Consider the following 16219-nt stretch of genomic DNA (forward strand, 5'->3'; position numbering starts at 1 on the left):
TGGCCCCGCCCGCCCAAATGAGGGGTGGAGGGCGAAGGAGGTGTGGTGAGCCCCAGAGGCCCGCGCCCGCCCTCTCGTGCTCCACGCGCCCCAACCCCGGGATTTCGGCCGGGCTGGGTGAGGTGGGTCGTGGGCGTCGACGCAGTCCTACCCTCTGCTGACTGCGGGCCGGGCCCTGCCCGAGGGCGGGGCGTGGGTCGCGGAGTGAGTTCTCACGCGCTGCTCGCTCCGCGCTGGGCGCTACAATAGAGGTATCCGGTGTCCCGAGAGCGAGAGGGAGAAAGGGCTTAACGCTGCGGGCAGGGGCGCTGTGGGAGACGCCTAGGTGGGGGTTTGCCCTGCAGGCATTCCTGCTTTGCTGGTGGGGACTGGCCTTGACCGAGGGAGGAGGTGCGCAGCGAAGCCAGGGAAGTCCTGGGAGCTGGGGTTGAGGAGGCGTGTGCCGGGGAGTCTGGGCTTTGTGGCCTGGGCGGCTGGCGCTTCTGAGCGTTCACGGTGCCCTACACCGGGAGCACCAACCCATGGTCACCAGCCCCCGACAGAGCCAGGCCTGGGGGTTGGAGTGCGGAGGGGGTCCAGCACCCTCGAGTACAGAGGGGAGCCCCATACCCACTACATAGGTGGAAACCCACCTACAGAGGGAAGAGCTATGAGGGTGCAGGGAGTGTGCCGGACGGTGGGCGGCGCCACCTGTGCGGGACGCACCGGAAGAACCTGAGTTGGGAGCGCGGACTGCTAGGGGTTGGGGTAGTGGGGGGAGGGGCAGGCCAGGGGAGGGACCTGTAGCCAGGTGATCAAGGAGCTTGGACTTCGTCCCAAGGACAACGTGGCGCCCAAGGAGCGTTTGCTGCTGGCTGAGACCTGCTCACATGAGGCTTTCAGAGAGCTCCAGGTGCCAAAGGGCATGGAAGGAAAAAGAACAGGAGTTGGGGGTGGGGAATGGTCAGGTGTCCAATCCTAGTCCTGGAATGGAAGAGGTGGGGGCAGAGAAGTGGGCTGGGCCTTCCCGGTTTGCCCCCCAGACCCACCTTCCTCCGTCCCCATGGCCTGCGCTCTGGGCCGCATCGGTGGCCCCATCCCCCACTCTCCCCTGGCTTCCGGGTGAGTTTGGAAGCCAGCCCAGAGGTTGGGGAATTTCCCCAGCTCCCTCCCGGCTGGGCACAGACCTCTCCTCTCCCTGAGGTCCTCTCCCTGAGGCCCCAGTCCCTACCCTGAGGCCCTTTCTACCCTCTTAGGGCTCTGAGGCCAGCCCCTACCCGGGTCTTCACCACCCTGTTGGTTTCGCCTACCCCTTGCCTGCACCTTGGTAAATGGACCTTTTATAAAAGTCCTTTTCTCTCTTTGCACCTTTCTCCTGCCAGGACGCTGACTTCCTCCAAGTCAAGGAAGAGAGAGGAGGCAAAGACGGCACCCAGTGGTCACCTGGACCCCCTACTGTCACTGGGAAACAGGTGAACAGGCCAGGAGAGCAGGTGTGCAGGGGTCAGCTGTTGAGAGTTTGATGCGGAACGATGGAGAGACCTGGGGACACTCAGGTGAGCTGTTCGGGACAGAGCTAGGGGCAGCTGGAGGCCTCATCAGGTGTGGGTGATACTTGGAGCCAGAGGGAGGGTAGAAAGAACAAGGTAGACTAGCCAGGAATCCACAGTGAGGACTGGAAAGGAAACCCAAGGAGGGGTGAGGCCACAGTCTCCCCAAGGTTGCATTGAATGCAACCTGTAAGAGTAGCTACAGGATTTTTTTTTTTTTATAACTATGTGAACCTATCCTGAAATCCATGAGGAAAATAAAGGTGCAAGAATAATTAGCCTGCAAGTACTTGAACAGACATGTCTCCAAAGAAGATAACCAAGTGGTCAACAAGCACGTGGAAAGATGCTCAACATCATTAGTCATTAAAGAGATGCCAGTCCAAACCACAGTGAGGCGCCACTTCACACCTGTTAGCATGACGACTATCAAAAAATAATAATAATAATCAGTGTTGGTGAGAATGTCGTGAAGAACTGAACCCGATGCATTGTTGGTGGGAATGTAAAATGGTGCAGCCTCCATGGCAAACAGTACGGCAGTTCCTCAAAAAATTAAAAATAGAACTACCATACAATCCAGCCATTCCACTTCTGAATATATGCCCAAAAGAATTGAAAGCAGGGACTCGAATAGATATTCGTACACCTGTGTTCATAGCAACGTTTTTTACAATAGCCAAAAGGCGGCTGCACCCCAAATGTCCTTCAGTGGATAAATGGATAAGCGAAGTGTGGTCCATCCTTACAATGGAATATTATTCAGCCTTAAACAGGAAAGAACATGGATGAGCCTTCAGGACATTGTGCCAAGTGAATTAAGCCAGTCTCAAAAAGCAAATTCTTTATGATTCCACTTCTACGAGGTCCCTAGAGTAATGCAGTTCTTAGAGATAGAAAGGATGTTGGTTGCCAGGGGCTAGGGGATGGGGAGTGAGTGTTTAATGGAGACAGTTTCAGATTTAGGAAGATGAGAAAAAGTTCAGGGGACTTCCCTGGTGGCACAGTGGTTAAGAATCCGCCCGCCAATGCAGGGGACACGGGTTCGAGCCCTGGTCTGGGAAGATCCCACATGCCACGGAGCAGCTAAGCCCGTGCACCACAACTACTGAGCCTGAGCTCTAGAGCCCGCGAGCCACAACCACTGAGCCTGCGTGCCACAGCTACTGAAGCCCACGCGCCTAGAGCCCATGCTCCACAACAAGAGAAGCCTCTGCAGTAGGAAGCCCGCGCATGACGACAAAAAGTAGCCCCTGCTCACCACAACTAGAGAAAGCCTGCGTGCAGCAACAAAGAGCCAACGCAGCCAAAAATAAATAAATAAGTAAAAAATAAATAAATTTATTTAAAAAAATAGTTCAGGAAGTGGGTGGTGATGATGGTTGTATGATGACATGAATGTACTTAGTGCCACTGAACTGTACCTTTAAAAATGTTTGCAATGGTAAATTTTAGGACTTCCGTGGTGGCGCAGTGGTTGAGAATCCGCCCGCCAATTCAGGGGACACAGGTTCAAGCCCTGGTCCGGGAAGATCCCACATGTGCGGAGCAACTAAGCCCGCGTGCCACAACTACTGAAGCCCGCGTGCCACAACTGAAGCCCACGCGCCTAGAGCCCATGCTCCACAACAAGAGAAGCCACCGCAATGAGAGAAGCCCACACACCACAACAAAGAGTAGCCCCCGCTCGCCACAACTAGAGAAAGCCTGCACACAGCAACAAAGATCCAACGCAACCAAACATAAATAAATAAACATTAAAAAAAGAAAGCTCACATTTCTTGATAAAAGGTAAATTTTATGTTTTTTATGCGTTTTACCACAATTTTATAGATTATTTTTATTTATTTATTTTTGGCTGCACTGGGCTTTCGTTGCTGCACATGGGCTTCTCGTTGGCATGGCTTCTCTTGTTGCGGAGCACAGGCTCCGGACGCGCAGGCCTAGCAGCCATGGCTCATGGGCCCAGCTGCTCTGCGGCATGTGGGCTCTTCCCGGACCAGGGATCGAACCCGTGTCCCCTGCATTGGCAGGCGGATCTTAACCACTGCACCACCAGGGAAGCCCCCACAATTTTAAAAAGTAAAGAAAAAAACCAAAAACAATAGCCTGGGCTTCCCTGGTGGCGCAGTGGTTGAGCGTCCACCTGCCGATGCAGGGGGACGCGGGTTCGTGCCCTGGTCCAGGAAGATCCCACATGCCGCGGAGCGGCTGGGCCCGTGAGCCATGGCCGCTGAGCCTGCGCGTCCGGAGCCTGTGCTCCGCAACAGGAGAGGCCACAACAGTGAGAAGCCCGCGTATCACAAAAAAAAAAACAACAACAAAAAAACCCCAAAAACAATAGCCTGTATAATTCTAAAAAAGAAGGCGCCAGTCCTGCCAGAGGGTAGAATCTGTCACAGAGCCGACCAGAACATTCTGTTATAGGTGGTTGACTGAACACACAGATCAGAGGTCCGTGTGATCATTTAGCATACTATTATTTGGCATTTAAAATCTGCGAGGAAAAGGGCGTTCTTTAATAAAGGGTGTTGGGACAGCTGAGCAGCCATCGGAAGGAAACATGACATTGGACTCCTATCTCACTCCAAAGTAAATTCCACATGGACCAGAAATACAAATGCCAACAACAAACCCACAAAAGCATTTGAAGAAAACACAGGAGACTGGAGACAGTTTAATAGTCTCACCATGAGGAAAGCTTTTCCCAGCATGGTAGAAGCAGAGGTCATAAAAAATTTTTTGATAAATTTAAGTAAATTACAAATTGCAACATTTTGCATAGATATAACCTTTTAAGTCCTAGGATGTGCCGCAAACTGGGAAAAGCTTGTTGCTAACTCATACCTCAATGGAAGGGCCAACTCCCCAGCAGAGCGGGCCTGTGAATTAGTAAGGATGGGGGCCGAGCGTCTCACTGGAAGCTGGGCAAGCAGCCCAGACGCATGCAGAAGGAAACCCACATGGCTGTTAGCTGAAAGATGCTTAACTTCACCCATGAGCAGAGAAATGCAACTGCACGTGGCCTTCAAACTTTGGAGGTTTCGAAGAGGGGCGGGCGGGAGTGGTGGGGAGACGGGAGCTAGGGTGTGAGTCTGAGGTTGGAGGTGGGGCGACAGTGCCCATCGCCTTACAAAAGCCCTCGTCCAGCCAGCCTGTCTGCTTCCCAGGATCTGTCCTGCAGGAATACTCGCGCATGTGCACCAGGCCTAGTCGAGATTCTCATCGCTGCTTTGCACCTAAAGCAGAGCTAGAAACGGCTCGGCCTCGGTCCGTCCAAGGGCACCGCTGAGGGACGCCAGATGCCGTGCAGCCGTGGGCACCACTCGGTGGCTCCCCGGGGGGCACAGCACCAGCTCCTCAGTGTTCTCAGAGAACCCGCAGCCCGCTCTCCCTCCTCTGCACTGTCTGGTCGCGGGGTGGCCCCTGCACGCGGGAACTGGGGTTGGGGAGACCTCATTTCCACCCTTGGCCCGAATTTTTTAAACGAGGAAGCTGTGTTAACAATGACAAGATTTGCTGTTTTCTGTAGGGAATAGTCAGGAGGGGGCAGGGTCCCTGTGCAGAAAGAGGCGAGGGAGCGGAGCGGCCAGCATATCCTGGGGACACGTGGCTCCAGGGCTGGGCGGGGCAGGGCACCGAGTTGGTGCCTGGGGCTTGAGGTAGAGCTGCAGACACCCTGGGGGGTGGGAGTGGAGCCAGGGGATGCAGAGAAAAGATAAAAGCAGGCCTCCCATCCCCCTCCCATCCGGTCCCCAGCCCTAGGGCCTTGCTGCCCTTTGAAGCCACTGGACTCGGCGGCCTGGCCCACGTTCCTCTGGCCTCCTCCTCAACCCCGTACCCCGCTCGCCAGGACTTCGCCGAGGTTCTCTGGTTGAACTCACATAACCTGAGCATCTGCCAGCCTAGTGGCCCTGTCCTCTGTGGTCGAGAACCGTGGAACCCCGGCTGTCCCTTTGCCTTTGGATTTTTGCATTTAGTCCCTAGTTTCACGTGCATTTGCTGCTAGTGGGAGAAAGAAACCTCAGTGCTGACACAGAGGTGATGGGCCCAGCCCCTGCACCTTCCCAGAGTCAGGCGCAGGGCCCGTTCTACCCATCCCGATTGTCTGTCCGGCCTTGCTGACCAGACACCAAGGTCAGCTGCAGCCAGGAGCTGGGCCTTCCTGAGGGGCCGGCTTCCCACTTGTGTGTCTGCTGCATGGCTGCCCAGGCCTGTTGGAGCTGCCCGGCCCAGGACACGACGGGCATCGCCTGCAGGCCTGGGCCCTGCCACACCGGGGAGAGTCCTGCGGGGCTGGTCTGGGCCAGGCAGCTGGGGCAGGGTCCCGCTCAGAGGGGGGAGGCAGGTGGCCCAGCGGAGGTGGGAGGACCCCTGGCCACTGTCCCTGTCCTCTGGGCTCAGCCTCAGGGCTGAGGTAATTATCCTAATTATCCGCGAATGGCAGGGGGGCAGTCCTAAAGCCTGGGCCGCACTTGTCCATGTTTCATTATTCGGCCCAGCTGAGCCCCGCAGCTGAAGGGTCAGGCTCCAGGCCAGGGGATGGGGGGCACAAGTCCTGCTGGGGCCTGGCATGGGAGCAGCGGGTGCTGGACTGTGGCAGGACAGTCGTTGGCCCCTGCACCCCTAAACCTGAGGGCAGGTGGGAGGGGCTGCCAGGCTATATCCCCATAACCCCTGAGCCTCCCTCTTGAAGGACACAGTGTCGGCCTGCACCCCACGCAGAAGTCACCCCTCAAAGGGAACCCAAGGGTGGGCAGGGCAGTGGCCACGCCCCACACACCCCGCCGGCTTCATGCCCCCATTCTCTCCCTCCTCCATTCATGCCCCCTCCCCTAGGTATGCCCCCTCCCCCATTTGCTCCCCTCCCCCCATTCGTGCCCCCCTTGCCCCCCTCCCCCATTCACATCCTGGCCACGTGCTGTGAGCATTGTGCTCCTCTGCTGTGGGTGTCCTCTCTCGCGCCCTCAGGCTGGAGGGCAGAGTCCATCTCTGCTCCGGGTCCAGGCTCTTATACTCCCCCCGCACACACACACACCCCCATAACCCTGCAGCTCCCGTGACGGACAAGGCGGGTGAAGAAGGGCTGCAGGAGTCACCTCCTCCCGACTCGGGGTGACCCTTTCTCAGGGATCCCCCAGGGAACAAGGAATAGCTTTGCTCACATCTGCAGCACCGCCTCAGCCCTCCTTCCACCACGGCAATCCTGAGGGCACCCACTCCAAAGCCTCCCGCCCTGTTCCTTCCAACAGAACCAGGTGCTTTCAGCCATCAGTGCAGAGCTCTTGATCTCAGGGAAGATGCGCCAGACGCAAAGCTGGGTGTGGGCACAGGCCCAGTTTTTGCCCAAGTGAGGTGACTTCTGCTGTCGGCCAGGGAGTGGAGAAGGGTGCTTCTGGGAATGCTGTTCCTCCCATTGAAGAGATGAGGTGAGGTAAGACACTGTGAGACACAGTGAGCCATCTGCTCACCGCCTTTGCTGGCTGAGGTGTGATGCTTGGAGCTCCAGCAGCCATGATACGAGCAAGAGGAGAAGACCAGGACCTGGGCAGCAAAGCCGGTCCAGATCCCTGCCTTTGCTGCTGAACTGGACCCAGAATAAACACCTCATTCTTATTAAGTCAGACAGACAAGAAGCCCTCATTGTCTCTTAAGCTACTTTGGGTTGAATGCTGTGTTCATTGCAGCCCAGCCATCTGTGTAGCATAACATGTTCAGGTCGGCTTTCTCCAAACTGTTCTTGGAATATTAGTAATCACTACATCTATGAAAGAAAAGGCCATTTTGGTGATATTTTTTTTTTTAATAAAAATGTGGTACCCATCCCCCCACCAAGCATGACCACCTGGAAACCACCGATGAGGTCCCTTCTCTCTAGGGATGGTGACATTGGACATAGGCTCCATTAGCCCTCCTCCAGGATGAAGCATGTGCCAGAGACCTGGAGAACCCCGCTGGGGCTGAGCTTTTGAGAATCTGGGTGTCGTCCATTCCATCAGCCCACACACCTCAGGCCATGCTGAGGAGCACATGCTAGGACGGAAGGCAAAGAGCACATCGACATCTGCAAGACGTGCTGTTCCTCCAGAGCCTTTGACCTCGAACTAGGAGCATCACTGTTAGATGTTAGACGTGAGTTAGATGTGAGTGGAGGCACCGTGAACATGTTGGAGGAACGGGGCGCGGCATCCCTTCCCCTCCCTTCCTATTGCGACAGACTCGTTTGGCAATTTTCTGTCAGATGTTAATTCTTGCAAATGCCCTGTGCCACCCACCGCTGGTGAGCGGTGGCACTGGTGACAATGGTGACCACTGCCAGTGTAGTAGCAGAGGTGACCCTCTCGAAGCTCTTCTCCCAACGGGGTGGTGGTGCTGCCATCGTATCGGCCATCCTTCCCAGGGCTGAGACCTGCCTGTGGAAGCAGCAGAAGAAATCAGGCTCCCGACAGGTCAGGATGCTCGAGGGGGCGGCACTCGGACAGCCTGGTGGCCGTCCTCGTGGCCACTGGGCTTCTCCTCCCGCATCTGAAGTGGGGCAGTGAAAACTGCCACTAGAACTCCAGGCCACTGAGGGTCACTGGAGGAAGACAGTGGCTGGAGGTGAGGTCTCCCCGTTGGAAGGTGAATGGTAACATCCACGGGTGATCTGTTGAACGGCTAATAAGAATGGATTCGGTGTACAACCCTCCAACGTGGGGCCACGTGCACATGCGTGTGGCAGCCTGCGGGGCTGCCGAGGTAACGCCATGGTGCCTCTGTCGTCAGTGAGACTGCATCTTCTGTGACAGCCCTAACCGAGGACTTCTTAATATGTTGAAATGCCCCTTCTTATTAAGCAAATGCCTTTTTATTTTGATGCACAGAATGGAATTTTTTGCTTCATGTCTCAGATTTATATTATTTTTTTAACTCTCGACATTTACTTCCTTTGTGTATTGTAAGTCACGTACATGTGCTCTTTGTACAGTTGTAAAATTTTAATAAAAATCAACATATTTTTTGAACTGCATTACATCAGCATTTATAGACGTCGTTACGCACAACCTACCTTGGAGTCCCATGTGCGCACTGGCCGGCGCCTGGCATCTGCTCTGTCCCCTGGCAGCGCCCACAGCCCTGTCCGCTTGTTGCTCCAAGCCAGGTACCTTGCTTTACAATTTCAGCCCATATCATGATGCCCATCAATGTTTGTTGCACCCCAAACACATAACGCTGTGCAGACTCGTTTCTCCTAGTTCCATGGCTCAAGCAGAAAGTATTAAAACGCAGCAAGATCTTATGGTCTCAAACCGGACCCAGATCAAATAAGCAGAAACCAGAATTCTTCCAAGTAAAGATAAGTGGTTGCAGCCTCCCTGAGGCAGGAAAGGCCAGACGAACGAACTCCCAGGTATCAGAACAAGACTCTGCATGTGGCTAGCACGCTGCTTCCCTTTGTGGTACATAAGCGGCTTTCAGACTGTTCTGGAATGGGACTCGGGCTGAGTTAGGTGTAAGATTCCCATGCAGAAACCACTCGCCTGGGGAATCACACGGGCTTAAGATTCTTGTGCTCTCTCAGGTGAAGTTTCATGAGCAGGAAAAGAAAAGATAAATAAATACTCTATCTTGATATGTTTCCTTTCTTAATATAGTTCTTACTTAAATAAATGCAACTTGATTTCTCTTATTACTGTTATAAAATTTAAAACACACAGGGACTTCCCTGGTGGTCCAGTGGTTAAGACTCCGTGCTCCCAATGTTGGGGGCGGGGCATGGTTCGATCCCTGGTCGGGGAACTAAGATCCTGCATGCCACATGGCGCGGCCACACACACGCACACGCACACACACACACACACACACACACACACGCAATTTTGATAATTTCTTACGTCAAGTAAATCAAGTAGATTATTTTCACCACGTACCAAGCAAGTCCATAGCACTCATTATAGTTTATAAGACCACTTAATGTTTAATCGTGCTTCCAGATATGACAGATAGCAAACATCAGACAAAACCTTGTACCAAAAGCAACTCTAAAAGCCATATTTAAAAATACATAGCTGGGGGGACTTCCCTGGTGACGCAGTGGTTAAGAATCAGCCTGCCAATTCAGGGGACACGGGTTCGAGCCCCGGTCCGGGAAGATCCCACATGCCGCGGAGCAACTAAGCCCGTGCGCCACAACTACTGAGCCCGTGCACCTAGAGCCCGTGCTCCGCAACAAAGAGAAGCCACCGCGATGAGAAGCCCGCGCACCGCATCGAAGAGCAGCCCCCACTCGCCACAACTAGAGAAAGCCCGCGCACAGCAGAGAAGAGCCAACGCAGCCAAAAACAGATAAATTAATTAATTGATTTTAAAAAATACACAGATGGGGACTTCCCTGGTGGCCCGGGGGTTAAGACTCCATGCTCCCAATGCAGGGGGACAGGGTTCGACCCTGGTCAGGGAACTAGATCCCGCGTGCTGCAACTAAGACCTGGCGCAGCCAAATAAATACATAAACATTAAAAACCAAACAGCTGTTTGAAGGCATCGGCGAGCAACCGAGGCAGCCGGGACTTGAGGGGCTGGAGACCCTGACCGAGGGAATCACCTTGAGACGAGCTGTCGTTCTCGGCCGCTTTCCTCCGTGGGGAAGCTTGCTGATTTGTGGGTGATGCTGAGACTGGAGGCCAAGGAGAATGTGGCAGCGCAGCCACGGCCCGGGGCAAGGGCCTGGAACCACTGAGCGTCGAGGGGAGCTGGGAGGCCCCGTTCCAGGGGCAAGGTGTGGGAGCCTGGCCAGGAAGTGGAGACAGATGAGAAGGTTTTATTTATTTATTTATTTTTGGCTGCGTTGGGTCTTCGTTGCGGTGCGTGGGCTTCTCATTGTCGTGGCTTCTCTTGTTGCGGAGCACGGGCTCTAGGTGCATGGGCTTCAGGATTTGCAGCATGTGGGCTCAGTAGTTGTGGCTCGTGGGCTCTAGAGCGCAAGCTCAGTAGTTGTGGCGCACGGGCTTATTTGCTCCGCGTTATGTGGGATCTTCCTGGACCGGGGCTTGAACCCATGTCCCCTGAATCGGCAGGCAGATTCTTAACCACTGCGCCACCAGGGAAGCCCAAGAAGGTTTTAAACGTGTGCTCTTTTCCAAGTTGGGAGAAGGTGGCAGAACCGGACTTTGAGACACCTCCGCACGCAGTGGAGGGACCTGGGGAGATGGTCCCTCTGTCTCTTCCGAGTGACCAGATCCCCAACCAAGACCCTAGTCTCAAAGCCAACCCACTTCTCCTTTTCAGTAGCAGGTGCTCGTGGAGAAGTGGCTCTGCTTTGCAGGGGCAGGCCCTGGACTAGCCTGCGGGGAGGGGGCAGGGGGCCGGCACGCGGACAGGTAGTGTCCTGCCACCCCGAGAGGCCCTGGGGTCACCGCGGGCAGGAGAGGGCAGGGGAGTCACGAGGCGGCCGGGAAGCTCTCTGCTAAGCTGGTGGCTGCTGTGTTCCTGCAGAACTCCTCGGGGCCGGAGGACCTGAGCCCAGGACCCTGAAACCGGTCCAAGCTCAGCTGCGCCTGCCAGGGTGTCAAGTACATGAGACCCCCCCCCCCCAATCCCCAGTCTGCTACCTGCCCCTCGCCACACCTGGGGAAGAGCACGGGCCAGCGGAAGCGGGAAGGTGTTGGTCCACAGGGAGCGGGGGGGAGAGGATGGAGGCCGCTGGGACGAGGTGGCAGGGTTGCGCTCAGCCCCATTTCCTTTTCGGGGATGGGAAGGGCAGCGAAGGGCGTCCGTGCAGAGAGTGCAGGTGTCGGAAGAGGGAGCCCAGACTCGGTAGGAGGGGCCCTGGGGCCTGGGGTGGAGAGAGTCAGCACTGGCCCCAGGCGGGAGGGAGGGACCCCTCAAGGACTGAGCACTACCCTGTGCCGGTCCCTGGAGGCCTGGCCTTGCCTTGTCCCTGAGAGCAGCGCACACCACCTCCACTTACAGGTGGGCCAGCCAGGAAGTCTCTGTGACCCTGACGGGTGACAGCATGGGTGACACGCCCAGCAGAGGGGCTGGCCTGTCTCCTCCATGCCCCGCCCCGGGGTGGGGGTCAGGCTCTGGGCTCCCCCTCCTCGGCCCCCAGACCTACAAGTTGGGGTCTCACAGTTACACCCCAGGCTGAGAGGAGCCATCAGCTAAAAGACCCCTGGCTCCAGGTGGGCAGGAACCGGCCATCAAGGCCTCCTGTGATGAGCGGGGAGGGCCGCCCGGGAGCTGGTGGGGGCAGCTGGTTTGTCCTGCAGGAACCCAGGCCGGGCGGTGACAGCTGGGGGCTGAGCGGGGCTGCAGGAAGAGCAGACCTCTGCTCGCTCGCCTTCAGAGAACAGACAGCCTGAGCGCTGACTCTATTCCATTCCACAGGGAAAGGCGGGACCCCTCCCCCGCAGCTGAGGACAGATGGTACAAAAAGATAGCCCCCCCACTTCTGAATACAGATGGAGGTGGAGGATTAGCATAAGCAATGAAAAAGAAGAGTGAAAAGCCCCCTCTTGTTGAGGAGGATATGCCTGAACACCAGACAATCTAAGAGGCTCTAGTAAAAACTACTGGAGTGAATAAAATAATCTGGTGAACAGTCAGGAAGAGAAGAATACAGAATAATCCATCACTTTTCCTATTCCGATAATGAGCCTCTAGAAATGAGGAATGTATTCCATTCCCTACAGTGACAAAACAAACAAACGCACAACCTTACGAAGTCCACTAAGGAGGGCACAGTGTCTATATGAAGAAAGCTATGAAATCTTATGACATAAAGCAAGACCTGAACAAAAGGAAGGAGTACATGCAGAGCCCAAGAAGGTCCTTTCAATGGCTAAAATAGTCTTAAAATTTGTATGTAAGAATAAATGCCCAATAACACGCAAGAAAAGACTGAAAAAGAGCAAGGGAGGGTCTGCCATCCCAAATATGAGGCCAACCTCTAAAGCTACTAATCCGATTAAATGCGGTATTGATCTAGGAATAAATAAATAGACCCATGCACCAGAATAGAAATGCTAGGAATAGTCACTATTTTCCAGCAGAATGTCATTCATGACAGAAGAGGAAGGTAAATTCAGTGGGAAAGGATGGGTTATCTACTAACCATGTGCTGGCACAACAGATAACCATCGGTAAGAAAAATTTACATAGTGTGTCAACGTTAGAGCCAGATTGATCAAGTAATAAATGCAGAAGCCAAAAGAACTGGAAAAAACACATATGTAATCAGCACACATGCAATCTAGTGTCAAGAAGAACATCTTACCTCAATCCAGGTACCCGAAAGCTATATGAGAAAGGTAGATATATTTGACTTTGTAGGAATATTAAATTTTGTGTGGAAAAAGAAGCCATAAACAAACAATATAAAAATGATAAATTTGGAAAAATACATATTTATAAAGCAGACGACGGACAAATGATGAATACCTATAATAGACTGAAGGCTGTTGGAAATTGACAAGAAAAAGATTTTTAGGAACCAGTAGAAAGATGGACAAAGGATATAAATAAGCAATTCACAGAAGAGCAACTCATTGACAATCTGTTGAGAAACAGGAGGAGACGTTCAAAGTCACGAGCCATCAGGGAAATGCCAATTAAAGCACCAGTGACACAGAGCTCCACCCTCAGGCTGCCAGACACTGAAAACGGGCCTAGTGGTCCTGGGAGTGTAAGGGATCAGGGACCCTTGTATGCTGATGGCAGAAATGAGAATCATTACAACACCTTGGAAAGCAGTCTGAAAACTGCAGATACGATTAAAAAGACAAGTGGACATCAATCCCCTGATGGAGAATTTCTGCCATAAAAATAAAACCTCCATTGCAGGAAACATATGTTCACAGCTATCCAGTGCAGCACTCTTTGTCGTGGCACAAGAAAAAAGCTACGGTAAAGGAAGTGAATGCCGATATAGGTAAATGGCTGTCATTATTAATGCTCTCAACAGTTACGTACTGAGCTATGTGCCTGACACTGTTAAGATAGCATGGCAACAAACAAGTCCAAACTCTAGCCCCTATGGAAGTTTATTCTTGTAAAGGAGACAGAAGACAAGCAAATATATATACTTAAAATGTTAGGTAGTGGAAAGTACCTAAGACCACAGATAATTCCGGAGATAAAAGGAAGTTAAGAAACAGTTCCATCTAAGATAACATCTAAAAGAATTAAATACTTAGGAATAAACCTAACCTACTTGGTGAAAGCCATGTATGCTGAAAACGACAAAGCACTGCTGAAAGAAATTAAAGAAGAACAAAATAAATGGGAAGACATCCCGTGTTCATGGACAGGAAGACTCAACATTGTTAAGATGTCAACACTGCCCAAAGGGATCTACAGATTCAGCACAACCTCTGTGAAAAGTCCAACGGCCTTTTCCCGTAGAAGTAGAAAAGCCAATTCTCAAATTTATATGGGATTGCAAGGGGCCTCAAATAGCCAAAACAGTCTTGAAAAAGAATAAAGTTGGAGGACCCACACTTCCTGATTTTGAAACTTACCACAAAGCTACAGTAATTAAAACAGTATGGTACTGGCATAGGACAGATATATACACCAATGGGAGAGTACAGAGAGCCGAGAAACAAACCCTCACATATATGGTCAAGTGATTGTTCGCAAAGGTGTCCAGACCCTTTAACTGGGGGAAAGGACAGTCTTTCCAACAAATGGTGCTGGGAAGTTTGGATATCTACATGCAAATGAATGAGGTTGGACCCTTACCGTACACCGTACACAAATATTAACTCAGAATGCATCAAAGACCTAAATGTAAGAGCTAGAGCTATAAATCTCTAAGAAGAAAACATAGAGATGAATATCCACGACCTTAGATTATTAGCCAGAGTCTTCTTAAATAGGACACCAAAAGCACAAGCCACAAAAGAAAAAATAGATAAATTTAATTTTTCAAAAAATTTAAAACTTCTGTGCTTCAAAGGACGCTATCAAGAAAGTTAAAAGACAACCCAAAAAATGAGAGAAAATATCTGCAAATCTTATATCTGGTAGTCTAATAACCAGAATATATAAAGAACTCTTACAACTCGGCAATAATAAAATGACAAGAAACCTAATTAAAACATGAGCGGAGGATCTGAATAGACATTTTTCCAGTGAAGACACACAAATGGCCAATGAGCAATGCTTCATAGGCGCAGAGGGGGAATGTTCTGGAATTAGGTCTTGGTGGTGGGTGATGCTCGCACAACTCTGAATGTACTGAAAACCACTGAATTATGTACACTTTAAATGGGTGAATTTTATGGTCTGTGAATTATATCTCAGTTCAAAGTTCTTAAAAAGAAAAGAGACTGAAAAGAGGCATCACAGACATTGTGTTACAGCCAACATTCTACAGGCGTTTTTCAAGAGATCTGCGCCTGTCATTGTAAATTATACTGAATTATATGTCAACAAAAAATAAAGGAATAAGACATAAGAACAGCAAAAGGATGCTCCCAATGCAGGGGACCCGGGTTCGATCCCTGGTCAGGGAACTATATCCCGCATGCTTCAAGGAAGATCCCGCGTGACGAAACTAAGACCTGGTGCAGCCAAATAAATAAACAAATATTAAAAACAAAGAGTGACCTACGAAAGGGAAAATTTTCAAATCGAACCTATGGTCCGTCAACAGGAAATTAGAACTATTGGGTTGGCCAAAACGTTCGTTCGGTGTTTTTCCGTAACATGTCATGGAAAAACCCGAACGAACGTTTTGGCCAACGCATACAACAAAATAAAGATGTGGTAAGAAGAAGAGTTAGGGTAGAGTTACCTTTTAAAACACAGAAAGCTTGGAAATTACTTTAGCACCTTATTGGAACCCGTATCCGGATAAAGATCACATCTCAAAGGGAAAAGAGACGAAGACTAAGCAGCAAAGTGAGTCGACATCTGAGGAAAGATGCCTCCATTTACGGGGGGCTCTTAAAATGGGGGGCTAGAGAAATACACCGACGTGGCAGGTAAGGTAGAAGCATAAGGGACTCCAGCTGTGAGAATCGCAAGCTCACGAAAGAATAAGTGACAGAACGGCTGTGGTTAAGAAGTGTGAAGGAAGCATCCACTGGAAATGGTGTTTCAATGCAAACATGAGATCCTACATTGAACTGTGATCAAAGCACAGGAAAGTCTCCATCTAACTGACAAATCAGTTTTAAGCAAGCGGAAGGCCTGCAAGTTTTTTCCAAAACGTGTGAGGAAGGTTGATAAGGAAATTATGGAGTTTAAGGAAAATAGATATAATTTGGTTTCAAATATGAGGAGCTCATCGAAATGACTCAGACGATCAGGAATACACTGTCTCAAGCTGTGTGCGCCTCGCGTTGCATACCTAGAATATTGGAGGGTGCGCTGTTTGAAAGTCTATTTCCCAAACCTTATGAGAACCAGACTGCATTTTTAAGTGGAATACTGTTTGCATTTCCAATCCCTGGGAGGTCAGGACACCTGTTTCTCTCCAGTCTGTTTTGCCTATTAGGCTGTGAGCTTCTGGAGACCCAGGATTTTGTGTTATGACCTCCTCTTTCCATGGTCATATTAGTGAAACTTGCATTGTAAACTTTCTCAAGAAAATGTTCATGAGTGAATGAATAAAAATGGAGAGATTTGCAGTAAAAATGAGTGAGTTAAGTTAAAAAAAAAAAAGCACAATAAGCACATGTTTGTACCCACCAAAAGAATGT

General features: G+C 51.5%; 1 long non-coding RNA gene across 3 annotated transcripts; it reads left to right on the top strand.

Annotated features, from left to right (window-relative positions):
• Positions 1-10: 10 nt before the first annotated feature.
• Positions 11-3427, top strand: LOC132419944 (uncharacterized). 3 transcript variants are annotated; one of them, XR_009518283.1, is made up of 4 exons: positions 11-251; positions 821-892; positions 1362-1535; positions 2985-3427. It is a non-coding gene; the product is annotated as an uncharacterized lncRNA (long non-coding RNA). The 3 variants fall into 3 exon arrangements; XR_009518282.1 differs by lacking the exon at positions 821-892 and having other exon boundaries at positions 13-122; positions 2985-3425; XR_009518281.1 differs by lacking the exon at positions 821-892 and having other exon boundaries at positions 16-251; positions 2985-3425.
• The last annotated feature ends 12792 nt before the right edge of the window (positions 3428-16219 follow it).

This window comes from Delphinus delphis, chromosome 2, assembly GCF_949987515.2.
Source record: "Delphinus delphis chromosome 2, mDelDel1.2, whole genome shotgun sequence".
NCBI lineage: Eukaryota > Metazoa > Chordata > Mammalia > Artiodactyla > Delphinidae > Delphinus > Delphinus delphis.